This window comes from Dendropsophus ebraccatus, chromosome 4 (assembly GCF_027789765.1).
Source record: "Dendropsophus ebraccatus isolate aDenEbr1 chromosome 4, aDenEbr1.pat, whole genome shotgun sequence".
NCBI classification, from domain to species: Eukaryota; Metazoa; Chordata; class Amphibia; order Anura; family Hylidae; genus Dendropsophus; species Dendropsophus ebraccatus.
Genome location: NC_091457.1, coordinates 93,854,677 through 93,871,080, shown reverse-complemented (window position 1 = coordinate 93,871,080; position 16,404 = coordinate 93,854,677). Strand labels below are relative to the sequence as shown.

The window sequence follows — 16,404 nt, the reverse complement described above, 5'->3', positions numbered from 1 at the left end:
CTGATCATAGCTTTCTTACGAGAAAACTATTATCAGTATAAGAATTTAAAGGATTCCTTATCAATCAGTGATATCAGGAGTAGTTTCCTCTTGTCTGATCGACCATGTCAGAAGCAATCATGTTGGGGATGCTAGTTTACATTGTTTCGCTGGCATTGAAAGAGTGAATCTAGAAAAATACAGAAATGAATGTCATAAGGTACATATAAGAAACAAAGTTTCATGGATTATTAGAAGTTACACTGTAGTTAGCGGTTTAAATAATATTTCTTTTAATTAATTGTGTATTATTTTTAAAAAAATTTCCAATGTGGGAGGGATTGACCACCTGGAGGAGTGGTATTCAGTAAGTATCCTCTGGTAGTAATCAGGTCTAAATAAACCTTCATGTGAAACAGCTGTCAACTGGGTACCTTATTATGTTACTTGGATGCTGCTTTTTGCCTGCATGCACTATTGTTTGCACTTTTATGGAATTAAAGAAAAAGATGGATTTGTGGAGTGCTGATTGTGTTTCCTTTTCTGCACTGAATTTTTCACAGCTAAGCAAATTTACTAGAAGCCGAGCACAGTCATTTTCTACTTTGTGAAACTGGGAAGATATTTTGCTTTTAGAAGCCAAAACTGCCTAGGTAATTCTTATTCTGGAACATGGCATAATGATGTAGATTATGCTTATGCTATTTACCTGTTTTGAAAACTAACATATCTATTTTGTCTATCCTGTCCTCAGGTGATAAAACTAACTAAAGGCAACCTGAAAAATCTGGCTCCATTTCTTGCTGCTGTAGCCCTGGTATGGCTGTGAACAGGTCCTGACCAGGGTAAGTCAAAATATTTTCTCCTACTGTGACCATTCTCCAGAATTATGGATTTACACGAGAAACTGGAAATGAAATGGAATGTTTTTTAGCTATGTGATGGGAAATGATGTACTTACAGTGTGCTGCTTAAAACCTATTTCTCCAGCCAAAGAAATGAAGACTTTGAAAAGAATCACTGCAGTAATCAGCAGCTTGCAGAATAATTTAAACTTTCCTCCAGGAAGGAGATAACTTTCAAATTATACTGTGCTGCACTAAAGCTGGCCATATACATCCATGGGCTGCAACAGAATACACGGGGAAGGCCTGGTCCTCGCAATCAAACAGAAGAGGCATTAACATGGATGTATACATGAGTCAGAAAACGAAACTTTTAAGTACATCATGGAGGCAGTCATATTGTCTCAGCGGTTTTAACACCATTAAAAGATATGTTATACAGCAACATTATGAACATAGACGCAATAGTTTGGATCAGACCCTATTCACTTCTATAGGAGAGTTTTCTATGCATGCCCTATGACCTGTGCATAATTCATTGTGCAGGAGGTGGGGGAGGGGGGATGGGTTGAGCTGTAAGCAAAAACTATTATGATCTGGACTTTTAGTGTCTGATTTCATCGTAATCCTACCTGTGATAAGAAGGACACTGCTGGAAAGTGACCGGAACAAAACAGGAAGTTTCCACTTTTTATTAGGTCTAGTGGTCAGAATGAAGTTTAAGATTTCAGCATTATTATATAATACAGATGGTAAAATTAGGATGGTAAAACTATGATTAACATAAGAATGTGATTCAAACAATAGTTCACATTTCTTTTAGGCTTTGTCTGACTCTTTTAAAGGGACTCTACCATCAGGCCTGGGCTGAAGCACTAGAGGCGGGCTGATCCACCCCCAGTGGGAGGAAACCCCCATTCCTCTATGATACAGCTCCATTGATTCTAATGGAGCAGTGTCATAGAGGGGTGGAGGTTTTCGCCCACTGGGATCAGCCCGCCTCTAGTGCTTCAGCCCAGGCCTGATGGTGCAGTCCCTTTAAGCATTCATCTGCATTTTCCCTAGAATTTTGAATGACAATGAGGATTTATGCATCTTGATTGTGTCAAACTCTACACCAGCCATTTCTTTACCCAGGGCATAGTTTATATGCAATAATTACTTTGGATCATTACAGTGATTATCAGGCAAGTGAAAGATGGGTTGTGTATGAGTAGAACTGTGTAACATGACCAGGCAATGAACAGGTTAATATTGATTTGGTACTGGCAAAGCATGACAGAGGGGTCTAATATCTTGCAGCTGGTTAATAGAGGAACAGGGAGGATTTATCAAACTGTTTGATGTTGGTCGTTCAGAGGATGAGACGGCATTAATTGTGGAACAAATAAACCTGTTTTTATTAATGTGGAAGACCATTTCCAGGAAGGGACTAAAGACTGCAATGCACTTCATGTTTACAGGCCTCTTTAGTTTTACATATGGTCAGGCACCCCTGTGATATCAACTCTGCTAAGGCTTGGAATCCAGGGAATGGCTGCAATGTTTCAGGTAGAAATCACTTTCTCTCATTTATCTGGGTTCATTTCTAAAATTGTAACCTTCTGACATTTAAGTTTCCAACTAAGCTATGTACAAGGGGGGATGTCAATGAATGAACCCATCTACATTCTTCAATATGTTAATACTAATCCCGACACATGCTTGTGAGATAACCTGCAAGCCATCCAGAGTGCTCACAGCTAGTGAACAGCACTTGTCACACCATTAAGTGTCCATCAAGTCATCATTTACTCCCTAAAGATAGATTATTTTCTATCACAAAGTCTTGTTTCCTATTTGGATCTTCAGGCTTCTCATTTGTGCTTACAATAGAATCATGCTGAGCTTAAAACAATATGCAGGCTGAGCTCATGCTTGCCTATGTAACTAAAGGCCCCCTATACAGATTAGAAAAGCACTGATTTTGAAGGGAGCATCAGAATGTCTAATATGAATCTCAAGCACGCTCAGGTCCATCTAAACCTGAGTGTACGGCAAAAGTTTGATGCAGCTCTAAGACTGCCTGAAAAACATGGATACAGCCATAGGCTTGAGATTCAATCTTCTCTAGTATCCATACAGCCTCCCATAACGAAAATAAATAGCAAGTATACATCACCTAAGATATAACTATAATTGCTTAGACTCAACGAAAAATTATTTAGCCTCCTTTTAACAGTTTGCTATGAAATAACCGAGACATCAAAATATCACCAAGGTACAAGGGATTCCAAAGAACACCTTAAAAATTGCAGCCGAGGGAGCTTATTTTATATCATAACTTTGAAACAGGCTGATGACTGTATGAGAATTGTTACTCTTACAGGGTGCACCTCTTGTCTCCCTCCTAAATTCCAGTGTAGAATCCACCATTTTTTAATTAGGACGGCGACCGTGGAGTGAACTTACAATGTGCCCCATCGGTGCCCCGTTTTCTCTATAGCAGATGATCATGCAAATGTGCCTGTCTGAAACACAGCTCAGAGCTATGATGCTGTGGACAGAAGTATGCTTTGAAATCATAAGCCAAGCTTGGCGCTGATAGAAATGCTGCAGACTGATGCATTAATAGTTCGACGGGTGCTACCTTTTCAGGAGCACCTAAAAATAATAAGGTGTTACGCTAATTTCTCCTCTGACATGACATCTATGGCTGGCCCAGTGCCATACTCATCTAGCTGGAGGTGTAAACAGAGCTTCAGCCTAAGGATCATATGTTTCCTATTAATCAAAAAGAAACGTTTCTTTTATTCAGCGTCTATTCTTATTCTATCGAATGATTTGGCAACAGGCCTCTAATCCCTCTAGATGATATCTCCACATCTGCTCACTCTCTTTTTTCCACCGATTCGCTGCACACATCGCAAGTTATCAGAAGCTGACAGCTGGTAATATTTAAGAGTTAGTCAGAAACCGGCAACTGGCAATACATAACTGATCGGAAATTGACAACTGGCAATGTATAACTGATCGGAAATTGACAACTGGCATTATTTACAATAGTACATTAATCAGAAAATGATGACTGACAACAATATTAGAAAAACACAATTTTGTTTGCTAAAACAGCACCACAGCTGTCCTCAGGTGTGTGTGGTATTACAATTAACTCCATTCACATTATAACTGCAAAACCACACACAAACTAAGGACCTGAATGGTGTTGTTTCTTAAAGAAAATGGCCATATATTTGTAATCCTGGGTTAACCCTTATAACTGACACATGGATGATTGCCAGTTCATTACTTTCAAATGTGAATGACAGATGGGTGTGAACATTTTATTGTATATACAGACATCCCTAGTTCTGGATTATCAATGAGTACTGTATGTCTTTATGAGCCACATGGGCTAAAATATGGAATGATTTGAGGAAATCAAACAGGTTGCGTTATAGGTGTTAAAGTGTAAAAGTACAACTGTCATAGTGCCAGGTCAGAAGTGTATATCATGAAGGTCCTGGTTTGGAGACCCCCACCAATTGTTAGAATAAAAGGGACAGACAATGTCAGCAGCAAGTACGCTGACCCATCATTTTTACTCTGAACTGCAGGTGTCAATTATAATGGAAGTCTATGGGCAACCATTGATATATAACAGTGGCAAGAGAGCACATAGTTTAAAACTGACCATACAGCTGTGGACAGAGGCAAGATTTATGAAGACTGTCTACTAGGATCTCATAAATCAAGTGTTTTGCATAGATTATTCTGATACCAATTTTTTTCTGTCTCCAGCAGCTCCCCTCTAACAATGTTAGACATTTTCCTAGAAATGAGGAACTGACTACAGTAACAGTGTTGTTGATAGGCCTGTAAAGGTGAGGAATGTTGGCATCTAGCTCAGAATATGTATATGGTTTTCAAATCAATGGGATGTGATATAAGTTCCCAGTGAGACCAATAGAACAGAGCTACAAAAGTGTTAAACCTCCGCTATCCTCCCCTGCTTATGGCTGAAGCCATGCTGAAGCAATCCAACTGCCTACCTATCATTATGTCTGCAGAAAATTTTGTGATATTTGTTTGATTTCCAATGCAGCAAAGCCATTGTGATATTTCCAGCTTCTGTTCATACAATGAAGGGCCCCTAAACGACTGGGAAATTACAAACAACAGCAAAATGGCTTCTTCCTGGTAAAAGAAGATGTTACATTATAAATGAAAAAAAGAAATTCCTTGTACTATAGAAATATGATTTTGTTTAGAGAGGCCCCTTAACAATCTTCTCTCATTTATAATCTGCCTAAGTGAAGCATAGACCCTATGTCGTGAGAAAACACTGTCTAGACTAAAGTGTAGAAGAAAAGGTCAGTCTCTTAGTGCTCTGGAATATATTCATACACTGCTGAGATCCGCTGTGATACAAAAGGGGGAATGTGTAGCAGTGTGCCCCACTTGGCTGATGATCCGACTCACTTCATAGACTCTAATGAAGAAAAAGAGTGGGATTTGATTGACAGTTGGGAAGAGACATGCTCTTCCATGCACTCCCCCAGCTGTATCTCTGGATGTCAGCAGGTCTCAGCAGTGGGACCCACTGTGGTCAATAACTTTAGACACATAAAATGTTTGATGACATGTCAAAAGGTTTTGCAAGTGACAGTAACACGTTAAGGTTTATTTTATCTGGCACATAAATGTCAAGAATACAAGAATAATTCACTGGGTCACTGGATTGGTTGGGTCCATTAGTAAATATTATTCACTTTTCACTGGATAGATTTGCAATTTATTTTAATTATTATTATTATTATTATTATTATTATTATGTCTTGGTGCATATGTAGTGTCAATAAAGTACAGAGATTGTAACTACTCACAGTATGTCTGTAGTATTCTGAGACTGATAAACCTAACTGGAGTAAGCGATCACTTATGCAGGTAGGAGTTCTCATGGGGGTGCTTATTATTTATCATGTTACTGTAGTTATCATATCATGTTACTATAGTTTTGCTTTGATAATTGTCCTCAGATTTTAGGTCCACTAACTAAACTACAGATATTTGTACTGCTGCTGTGACACTGACCTGTGTAATTCAGTGTAATTGGTCTACTTGATATTTTTCAGATTGAAAGCGGTGTCCACAAATAGCTTTCCTTTCCTGATTAATATGTATTTAATGAAAAGCGAAAGATTTCTGAACTACTATACTGGACATAAAACCCACATGAGAAGCAGAACAATCCCCAATCTTTGCTTAATCTGCTGTTCTCAGGTTACATGTCCAAAGTAAATCAAAAATTTAACTCATTTTGCAAAAAAAAATAAAAAAATCAATGTAACAGGCAAGTACTTATATAGAACTGTTTGTTCTGAATCTTACTTTTCGGTGTACCAATATTTAAAATTTATGAATTTATTGGATTAAACAATGTAAAATAAATGACTCCTAGCTCAGCTTGGTCTGTGTTTCAATAGGTGATGTTTTGCCTCTGGATGGGGGCACTGAACACCAGGTATGCTGAAAGAATCTTGTTGTGACCTTCCTCAGATGTTGATAGGAATCAGTGGTCATCATATGTGGAGTGTTGACAGGTGGATAATATCTGATGGTCTTAATAAGCACTTATCTCAAAGGCCTGGCCCCCACCTCTATGTCCCATAATTATGCTGTAATTTACTTTGTAAACCAGTTGAACTTTACTGACAGGGAATTTTTTAGAATTGGCCAATGAGAAGTCAAATTACATAACATCAATAACTGCATAATTTAACTTTTACTTAGGCAATGCCATCAATGTGTGATATGGAGACTCTCAGAATCTCCATTGATCAACATAATGTGGACTTCAATGTCTATGAATGCACTGCTGACAGGCAAAGTGAAGCACATTTATTATCTCATGACAGTGGTGTCTGTCAATGTATAAGGTATGTTATGCAGCAAGCATTCACTCACTCTTTAAGTTAATGCGTTGGTAGCATCAAAAAGTGTAAAGGCTCTATTACATGGGGCGATTATCTGTGGAATCAGGCAGATATCGCTACAAGTAATAAAGACAATGATTAGCTGAGGAGCCGATCAACTGCTCATTGTTGTCTTTCAACATGTTGAAAATTCATTGGTTCATGGGGTATAAAAAATAATAAAGATGTTTTACTTACCTGTCTACACTCCCCCGCTCGCTGCAGTCGCTGCTGACACTTCTGGACGGGTCTGTAAAGTGACAGGCTGCTAAATTGCTAACTAAGGCGGGTTCAGAAGTGTCAGCAGCAGCTGTGGTGAATCCCAGAAACAAGACAGGAGAACACAGGGGAACATGGACAGGTAAGTAAAACATCTTCATCAAATGATGTACATGCAGCCCCATTCACATGATTATCAAGTGGGTCTTAAAGGAAAACTCCAACCAGAACCCTTTTTTATTTTTTCAAAACGCCCAGAAAGGGGTGGGTAAAAACAATAACTTCTACTAATCTGCTTCCTCGTCTTGAGACAAGACTTGGGATGTGACATGGCAGGCCCGTTCAGCCATCTAGCAACAGAGGTGGGACAATGCCTGGCCGGAGTTCTCCTTTAAGAGGATTTCCTGGTATGAAGTGGTTAGAACCTAACAAAGTGGCCCAAGGTAAGACAACAGATGAACTGGCGATATGACCAATGAATCAAATGTGAGCCTGTCTGGTCTAGTCCTAGTGGTAATTTCTGAAAGTTAATGTTAGCTACAATAGAAAGGTGTCATAGTACATTGCATTGCAGTGCAGCTGCATACAGAGCTGTGTGACTAATACTGACCCCGTCAACCGCCAAAAGTGCCTACAATGAGCATGAAAGTACAAGACCATACGGTACTTAGTGATCTTATATACAAGGAGAGCAATAAAGTGGTTATCCAATGTAGAAAGCTCATTTTCATATCTATTAGAGAATTCTGAGTTCATAGATGATCTCCCTAGTTCAGAATGCTTACCTCCTGCTAGACTGGAAAGCTTTTACAAAGGGCATATTTTGCTTTGGAGGACCTGACCTGCCCTGCATTACACATGTAACCCATTAATTGTGTAATGTGTAATTCCTAATTTCCCTTATGGTGGTGCTGTAGGGAATCTTGGATACGATGCGATCCGCTTTTTGTCCCCTTACCTCTTCTTACATGAAGTAATCTCTTTAAGACCATTACACTACCCAGTTGTCAGGAACTAACCTATACTCGATACTGAGGTGTCCTCCTCGGGCACAGCTCTGGCAGCTGGGGTGACAGCGCGGCATCACCCCCCGCCTGCCGGAGCCGAGTGATGTCATGGAAACCCGACGGCATCCCTGGCAACCCAGGATGCCGCAGGCTCACTTCACTCACACCCAGCCGGCCGTGCAGCTGAGCGCCATCACGCTCAGGCTGAGTGGCAGATCTCTTTGCCACTGAGCCGGTAGTGCTGCAGCTACAGTGAAACTGGATTCAGGAGGCCGGACCAATTAGCCTTTGGTCCGGGCTCCTGATCCAGTATAAAGTAAAGTCATGGCCAGAGTCTCATTGCTGGCTATTAGTTTTACTAGGCCCAGCTCCCCTGCTCCTTTCCCAGCGTTCCCCTGTACTATACCCTTGCTACTGTTCTGCCCATTTTCTGACCCTTTGCCTGACCTCCGACTATCCGCTCTCTTTCTGATTTTGTACTGCGTTGCCCGTTTGGTTTTGACTTGGCTAGCTGACCTCCCTCCATTGTGTTTGTTTGTCTGTCTGCGTTCTGTGTGTCACTTACTCAGCGTAGGGACCGACACCAAGGTTGTCCGCAGCAGTCTAGGGCCGTCAGTTGCAAGTAGGCAGGGACATTGGTTGGGACAAGAGTCAGGGTTCACTGTCACATCTTGTCCGTGTCTCCCTGTCCTGACACCAGTTCTTTACAGTGTCAAATTCATAATATAAACATACTGGCCACATGGCTGGACATACGCTTATATTTGTTTCCATGAGCATCATATTTCAAGTGTGTTTGATATTATTTTTCCACTTTAACCTGTCAACAAAACTAAGTGCAAAACAGAAAATGTGTTAAGATACAGAAACAGTGCTCTCTACGGATATCTGTGGCCCAGACAGGAACTGTCCAGAGCAGGAAAGATTTTCTATGGGTATCCCCATAGAAAACCTCTCGTGCGCTGGACATTACCTGTCTCGGCCAGAGATGTCAGCAGAGAGCATTGAGTCTGAATAAAAATAAAACATTATCTCCGGCAGGACAAACAGTAGCTGATAAGTATGGGAAGTTTTGAGATTTTTAAACAGAAGTTACAAATATATATAACTTTCTGACACCAGTTGATTTGAAAGAAAAAGAACCCCTTTAGGCTGGGTTCACACTATGTATATTTCAGTCAGTATTGTGGTCCTCATTTTGCAACCAAAACCAGGAGTGGATTAAAAACATAGAAAGGATCTGTTCACACAATGTTGGAATTGAGTGGATGGCCGCCATATAACAGTAAATAAGGGCCATTATTTCAATATCACAGCCGTTTTAAAATAACAGCAAATATTTGCCATTAAATGGTGGCCATCCACTCAATTTCAACATTGTGTGAACAGATCCTTTCTGTGTTTTCAATCCACTCCTGGTTTTGGTTGCAATATGAGGACCACAATACTGACTGAAATATACGTAGTGTGAACCCAGCTTTTAAATTAGCTGTAACATATAAAGAGGCACACAACGCATCAGTTGCTATCTGTATGCTGTCTTTTTCCAGCTATAGTTTACACCAAATTCTGCTGTAAATTGCAAAAAATATGCAGGGAAAAGACCATTTTCCCTCTTGCTAAGGCCTGTCCACTGTGTCTAGAGTGGCATAAGTTTTCCCCAAATAATATTTTTCAATATATTTATTTAAAAAAAAAAAATGGTGCAGAATCCATGTACTAGATAATACTATTGGGACTGTGATGAGGAGATACAGCTAACCCGCACCACTTACCACACTAGCTTAAATCAATGGGATCTCTGGATACAAAGTTCACAAGCTCCTCTGTGATCACACACAGCCGACCAGGGTAGCAGAGACAGAGGTGAGATATATACGATGATATACAAATAGATGAATGTCAGCACTCGAAAATGGAACAAACTTTACTTTATTCCATGGAACACAGGGTGCGGGGAGGGATGATTCAGAGGTGCAGGACGCGACCTGAGATAGCCGTTTCAGGCATCACGTGTTCAAAAGGCGCACCATAAAATAAAGCCATAATTATGAGGTCAAAATACGGATATATTTTAAATATAGTAATGCACTCCATTGAAGTCAATGGTAAATTAGGCAGCAATGCAGACAGAGTATGGCTGTTTTTTACACATTGTTTTATGGTCACTCAAAATTACAGCTTTATTTTACTTTTTACAGCTTTTATTTTACTGTGTGTGAATCTACCTTAAAATTGACAGCTCTTGCTTCTGTCCTATTGGGAGTACTCTGGTCAGGTAATGGGCAATTAATAAACTGGCATCAGTGGATGAGATTTTTATGATATCCACAAGTTTTCAGAAGTTCTCCCAAAATGCCAACCAAAACAGTATCTTTAAATTTTTTTAAACCAGTCATCATTTTAGTTTTTCATTGGCAAACAGCAAATATCTATATAGACAGCATGGCACATATGCTACTCAGCTGAAATGGCACAAATAGCAATTATAAAGTAATACATTTTTCAAATACATTTTATACTTTTAACAATTCCTTAAGGTACTGCATAATGAATTCAGTAATCTGGTATACTAGGAAAGTATCTGTCATAGATGATGTATAGAACAGATGTGAAGATCTTTATTAAAGCTGACACACTGTAACACACATCTTTGCTCTGTTCGTGAGAAGTGTCTGAATCTTTTTCAAGCTGCAGACAATTTGCATATCAGGAGTTTTCAGGTTTTTCTCTGTGAATTAATGTCAGTTCCACCATTCACCATATTAGATCTGCCATTATATCTGAATCCATCAATACTGTCCTGTAACATGAACCAGACTATCCTGAGGTAGATGTGGAGGCTAAAGCACAAAACCAGGATGTACCCAGTAAATACCCTTAAATCACCATTTACACACAGTGTTCGCCCTTCTGCCCACAATCTTAGCTGCCGTGTAACCATCTCTCCTCTCCCAACTGCTATATCTACAATAAGCAGATCACAGATCTGTGTCACAGATTTATATTATCATTCTTTAATAAGACATTTTAAAGGGAAACTATCAGGAGGGCGTATCTAACCTTCATCCTCAGCGCCCCATGGCTATGTTCTCACAACATTTTTTTAGCGCCATTTAGAAGTACGTCCATCATTTTTAATTGAAAATGCTGGACGGCATTTGTGAGCATAACCCATGCCCTATAGAGAGCTATCAGCAGGTTAAGGCACATAAGGCAATCATTAACTTTATATTTACAGTTTTTTTTTTTATATAGGGTAGAAGGAGTAGTGACTCTCCTTAAGAGCTCGTCATAAAGAGGTGTGGAGACTAACGGACCATTGCTGCTCCACTGAGAATTCTGGGAAGAAAGGATATGCAAAATAGCTCTCACAACGCTTGAGTAAAGAGATGTCCCTTCAAGTCAAGTCTCGCTCAGTCAAGGAGTCCTAGAACATTGACTGGGGATTTTATGCCAAGCCAAACAATCTCTCCAATAGCTAAAAGTTAGCTATTTAGGGGTTTTTGCCCCTCATCAGTGCACAGCAGGGTGTTGGCTGGCTAGTGAAAGGTCTATCGACGTGGGTCAAAGGTGTGAGAGCTATTTTGCATTTCCTTTTGTGTTATATATATAATGACAGCCAGGTACACTTCACCTGTTGTTTAAAAAAAAAATCAGAGGAAGAAAACCCCACCTTGTGTAACCTAGAGATTGAATCCCAAAGATCTGTGAAGCCCTCTGGTTTTAAATTATGAAACACAATACAATAGTTCAAGGAGAGCATACTTTATATGCACACTGACCAAAATGCCCTTGAGGAAAGCAAAATACTATACACAGTGACTTGAGATTCCCCTAAAGTTTGTCTGATGCTGACCTTGCGATACATCCTTGATGGTGTCTTAAGTCTACATGTCAGACATGACCTCCCAGCACTAAGCCCATTTGTGGCGTCTGGTAAAACACAATACCAAGTGAAGCTCAGAGGCAGAATGCAGCACACAGCAATACCTGGCAGCTATGTCTGGCTACTTTATCATCTACTTGAGACAGGTAGAGTGAATTTCCTTCTGACTAAGTCCTGCTCATCTGTCTGCAGCTTGATATTTTATGATTGAGTCACAACTGATGAAATTGCTTACTGGCAAGAACTAGATGTGCATCCAACAATGTTTTATATCAATGGGATCATCTTAAAATGTTTTAATTCAGTGTTCTGTGATATTAACATAAGACGTTGTTTAAGGCAAAAGAGGTTAGAAATTTATAAAGGGTAATTGGATCTGCAGAAGTGGAAGCAAATTAATAGGTTTGTCTTAGCAAGGAACCTCTTTCTTTTCATTTTAAACATTTCTTAACAGAGAAACGTATGAAGTAAAACAGCTCATATTATATAGCTCGAGGTTTTTAATAGAGCAAAAAAAAAATTGGTTTGGCATTAACATTTCAATCCACAGAGATTTCAACTGGGCTGCTCCTGCTTAGCCTGATGAAGGCAAAACTTATCACCGCTGAACTTCTGAGTCTGATATATTTCACTTTATTTGAGGTGTTCTGTTGTTATGTGAGAACACTCAACAACCGATTTATGTTTCCAATGGGAATGCACACGTAATATTTAGAATATGAGCTTTTAGGCTCCAGTGTTCTGCTCTAGCCATACATTTAACACAGATCCCCTGTTAAAGGCAAAATAATGTACATCTCTTATCATCCAGATAATACAAATTATTTTATCGCACCTATTCTATTGTTCCAGTGGGATTAAAAACTTTTATTTTGGATAGTAAACAAAGTAGCGAAATCCTGTTAGTTTTAGCATGTTATAATATAGGGGTCCCTTGAGGTAGGTCTTAATAGCTTCTCCAGTTTGACACTAGATATTTTGAACAATCCTACTTTGTACTATGAAGCTAACCACCTCCTCATTTCCTCTGGAACCCCACTGGCTTACACCAGACCTGGGGTAACTATATCTTTCTTATGTGAATCTGTGTACTTTCATTATAATAAGTTATTTGCCAAACCAAGATTCCCCTGGGGTATAACTGAAAGGAAGAGCCATTCTTACATAATACTTTAAGAGATAGATTATACTCAGTCTCTCTTAGTTCTGCATGATCAGTTCAAAGTCCATCAATGTGCTTGTATGTAATTTACAAAATAAATGGTTCTACGCTATTTTTACCTTTAACCCCTTAACCCAAACTCTGCTTAAAGAAGCACTGTGCTTATGCCTTGGGGTTTTTAAGCCATCCCATTGACCAAAATGACTAAAACAACACTGTAAACAAATCACTTAATCTTATTTATCAACAGCTTACCATTTTTTTTTACTTTCATCCACCATACTGGATCCTTCACTTGCAACAATAAACATGACAGAAGCAGTCGAGTGTACTGAAGCGGCCTCATGTAGTGACTGATAATACTAGAGATGAGCGAATCTCGAGCATTTGATTAGCGGTGGCTGCTGAAGTTGGATAAAGCCCTAAGGCTATGTGGAAATCATGGATATACTGTAGTCATTGGCTGTATCCATGTTTTCCAGACAACCTTAGAGCTTTATCCAAGTTCAGCAGCCACCGCTAATCAAATGCTGATTGTTCGGGTTCGGATGGACTCGAACCCGGTTTGCTCATCTCTATCTATTACATCTCTCAAGCCAAAGGGCCAGAGGTGGAGTCTATCTGCTCTATAGGAGAAGCAAGTAAAACTCCAGTGTTTCCAGTAAAGTGTAAAAAATTTATTTAGACAACTTCACAGATGGGCAAAGACATAAAGCAAGAATCCCTTACTGCAATCTTGTTTTGAGCTCACAAGCTCATATTCATGGCTCAATAAGGGCTTGTGAGCCCATAATGTAGAGGCAATCAGGGGTTCTTGATTTATATCTTTGCCCTAAGTTGCCTGAATAAGTTTTTAAAATGGGAAAGGCATAAAACAAGAATCCCTGATCGCAAATGCATTTCAAGCTCCCAGGCCCTTAAATTAGCCATGCATTCGTGTATTAGTACTTTTGCAAAATAAAAACATGTTTTATGAAATAAAAAGAAACATGTCTATAGAAATTATGTCTTCTACTTTATTTCTATTATTTTATTAAATATATAGCTGGTGCAGATCAGACACTTACAGATATACAGTATAGTATTCAACAAGACAATACCCTGCTCTGACCAGTTTCTATAAAGATCGCCATAACCTTTATGGTAGGATATTCACAAGGTCTACACATAGTTTTTGCAATCATATTTTAAACTAGCAAATATTTTAGCAGATTTACTACTACAAATGCGCCAGAATTCTGGTTTAATTTGCACCAAAACTGGCTTACATGACATGACTTTGCATAGAATGGCATGTCTTCATGTAAAAGAGCAACAATTCCTCCAACCACAAACACAAGGGTGTAAGGGCGCAGGTCCAACAAAAAAATATTTAATAAAACTAAAAAATATGTATAAAATATATTTATAAAATTTATTATTAAAAGACTCAACGTGTTTCAGAACCGCTCCCATTCCTTTCTCAAGAGTCATGGAGATTGAACTAACAATCAATTTATACAAAAAATAGTCCATGATGTCAGAGGGGGTTGGACGAAGAAGGAGATTTAACCCTTAAGACATAAGAATTACATCAAAATATTCTAGGCATATAAATAAACCAATATCACAATATATGTATCAATGACACTAAAGTTATAACTTATTATAAAAATGACAAAAAAAAAATTGAAAAATATGAAAAAAAAATTGAAAAATTAAAAAAAATTAATTATATATATATATATATGTATATATAATAAAAAAAATTATAAAAATAAAATTAAAACAAAATAAATAAAAAAAATCCTTCAAAAAAAATTTAAAAATTTTTTTTTTTCCTTTCCCCTTTAAAAAAAAAAAATTATATATATATAAAAAGAAATATATATATAAAAAATATTAATATAAATAAATCAAATAAAAAATGAATAAAAAAAGGTACATGAAATCAAATATATATACCACATGAACATGACCAGCAAATAAGACACAGTTCAGACTCTGGTGTTTTCTAGCATCTCATTAAGTCCCCCTGGAAAGAGAGTACCCATTCTAAATATCCAATAGGACTCTCTATTGATAAACTGTCTGTATCTATCGGATGTATGTTCTACAATCTGTTCCAAAATAGTCAATCTCAAACTACCTGGATCCGCATCATGTTTCAAAAAGTAGTGTCTAGAGAAGCTGTGTAATAGAAAAGCATTCTTGATATTGGCTCTGTGTTTGTTCATACGGGACCGCACTGTCTGAACAGTGCGGCCCACGTATTGTAATCCACAAGGGCACTCAAGAAGGTATATCACACACTGTGATGAACAACTGTACACCCCCAGAGTCTGGAATATTTCATTTCATTTTTATTATATGCATTGGACAATAATCGTTTCGGGTAACCTTTTTCTACAAAGCGGTTATATGAAATTTTAGACTGGTCTTTAAAATCAGAGTCCCTCGTGCACCCGTGTGTTTGTGGTTGGAGGAATCGTTGCTCTATTGATCCCTGGAGGATATCGGGAGCGGCTGCGGTCTGTCTCACATGTGCTTCTGAGTGTTGTGCCTCCTAGCTAGCACAACCTTACCAGGTGAGGGTTACCTTGTTTTTTCCTCCCCTTCGTTTTATTTGGTTGATCCTCGCCATGGAGTGCTGTCTCCTTCTTCTTTTTTGTCTATTCATGTAAAAGAGACATAGCTGGCATGTGACATGCACCAAAAAATGTTGTGTAAAACTAAAGAGGTTTTCCAGCTGTGTCTGTACCTGGCTGTCAATGAAATATAAACTCTTTGTTTCATTACAATTTATTTAATGAAAAAGACGAATATGCCTGCTGTCCGGGGGAATGGTGCTCACTGTCATACTCTCCCCCCGACTGTACCTCTGTACAGCAGCAGGCCTCAGCAGTGAGACCTGGTTCAATCAGTAACTTTTGACACATCGGATGACACACAGTCCGCAGCAAATCATACATTAGGAATTGGGCTTCCATTTCACATATTTCTACTAGCTGCCACTATATCTTCACTTGCCCTATTTCAACCTGTTAATATTGTTCAGTTTACGCTTTTGCAGGCTGTGCATTGTTGCACAAGTGGAGTATGTATTTACGCAGATTGTGATTGTGCAGCCACAAAACTCTGCTCTATACTTTTACTACTGTCTATCAGCCTTGATTTGCATATTATTCATAATGTATTGTAAACTATTTGCTATATTTTAAACACTTGTTTGTTCCCTATGAGGGTTGTGGCTTTCCCTTACAGGTGTTCATATGTTGGTCCTTTTTATAATCCTTTCTGAACTGGTTTACCCCTTTCTTTCTCTCTGCCATGAGTCAAAGGTCATGGTTTTATTATATGTGTAATCTTT

General features: G+C 38.7%; 1 protein-coding gene across 1 annotated transcript in view; it reads left to right on the top strand.

The window, feature by feature from the left end:
• Positions 1-16,404, top strand: part of ZNF469 (zinc finger protein 469) — a 387,126-nt gene that overhangs the window by 192,243 nt on the left and 178,479 nt on the right. Inside the window, exon 3 of the mRNA XM_069967907.1 lies at positions 734-824. The gene's annotated coding sequence lies outside the window, so the exon portion shown is untranslated. The remainder of the gene's footprint in view (positions 1-733; positions 825-16,404) is intronic.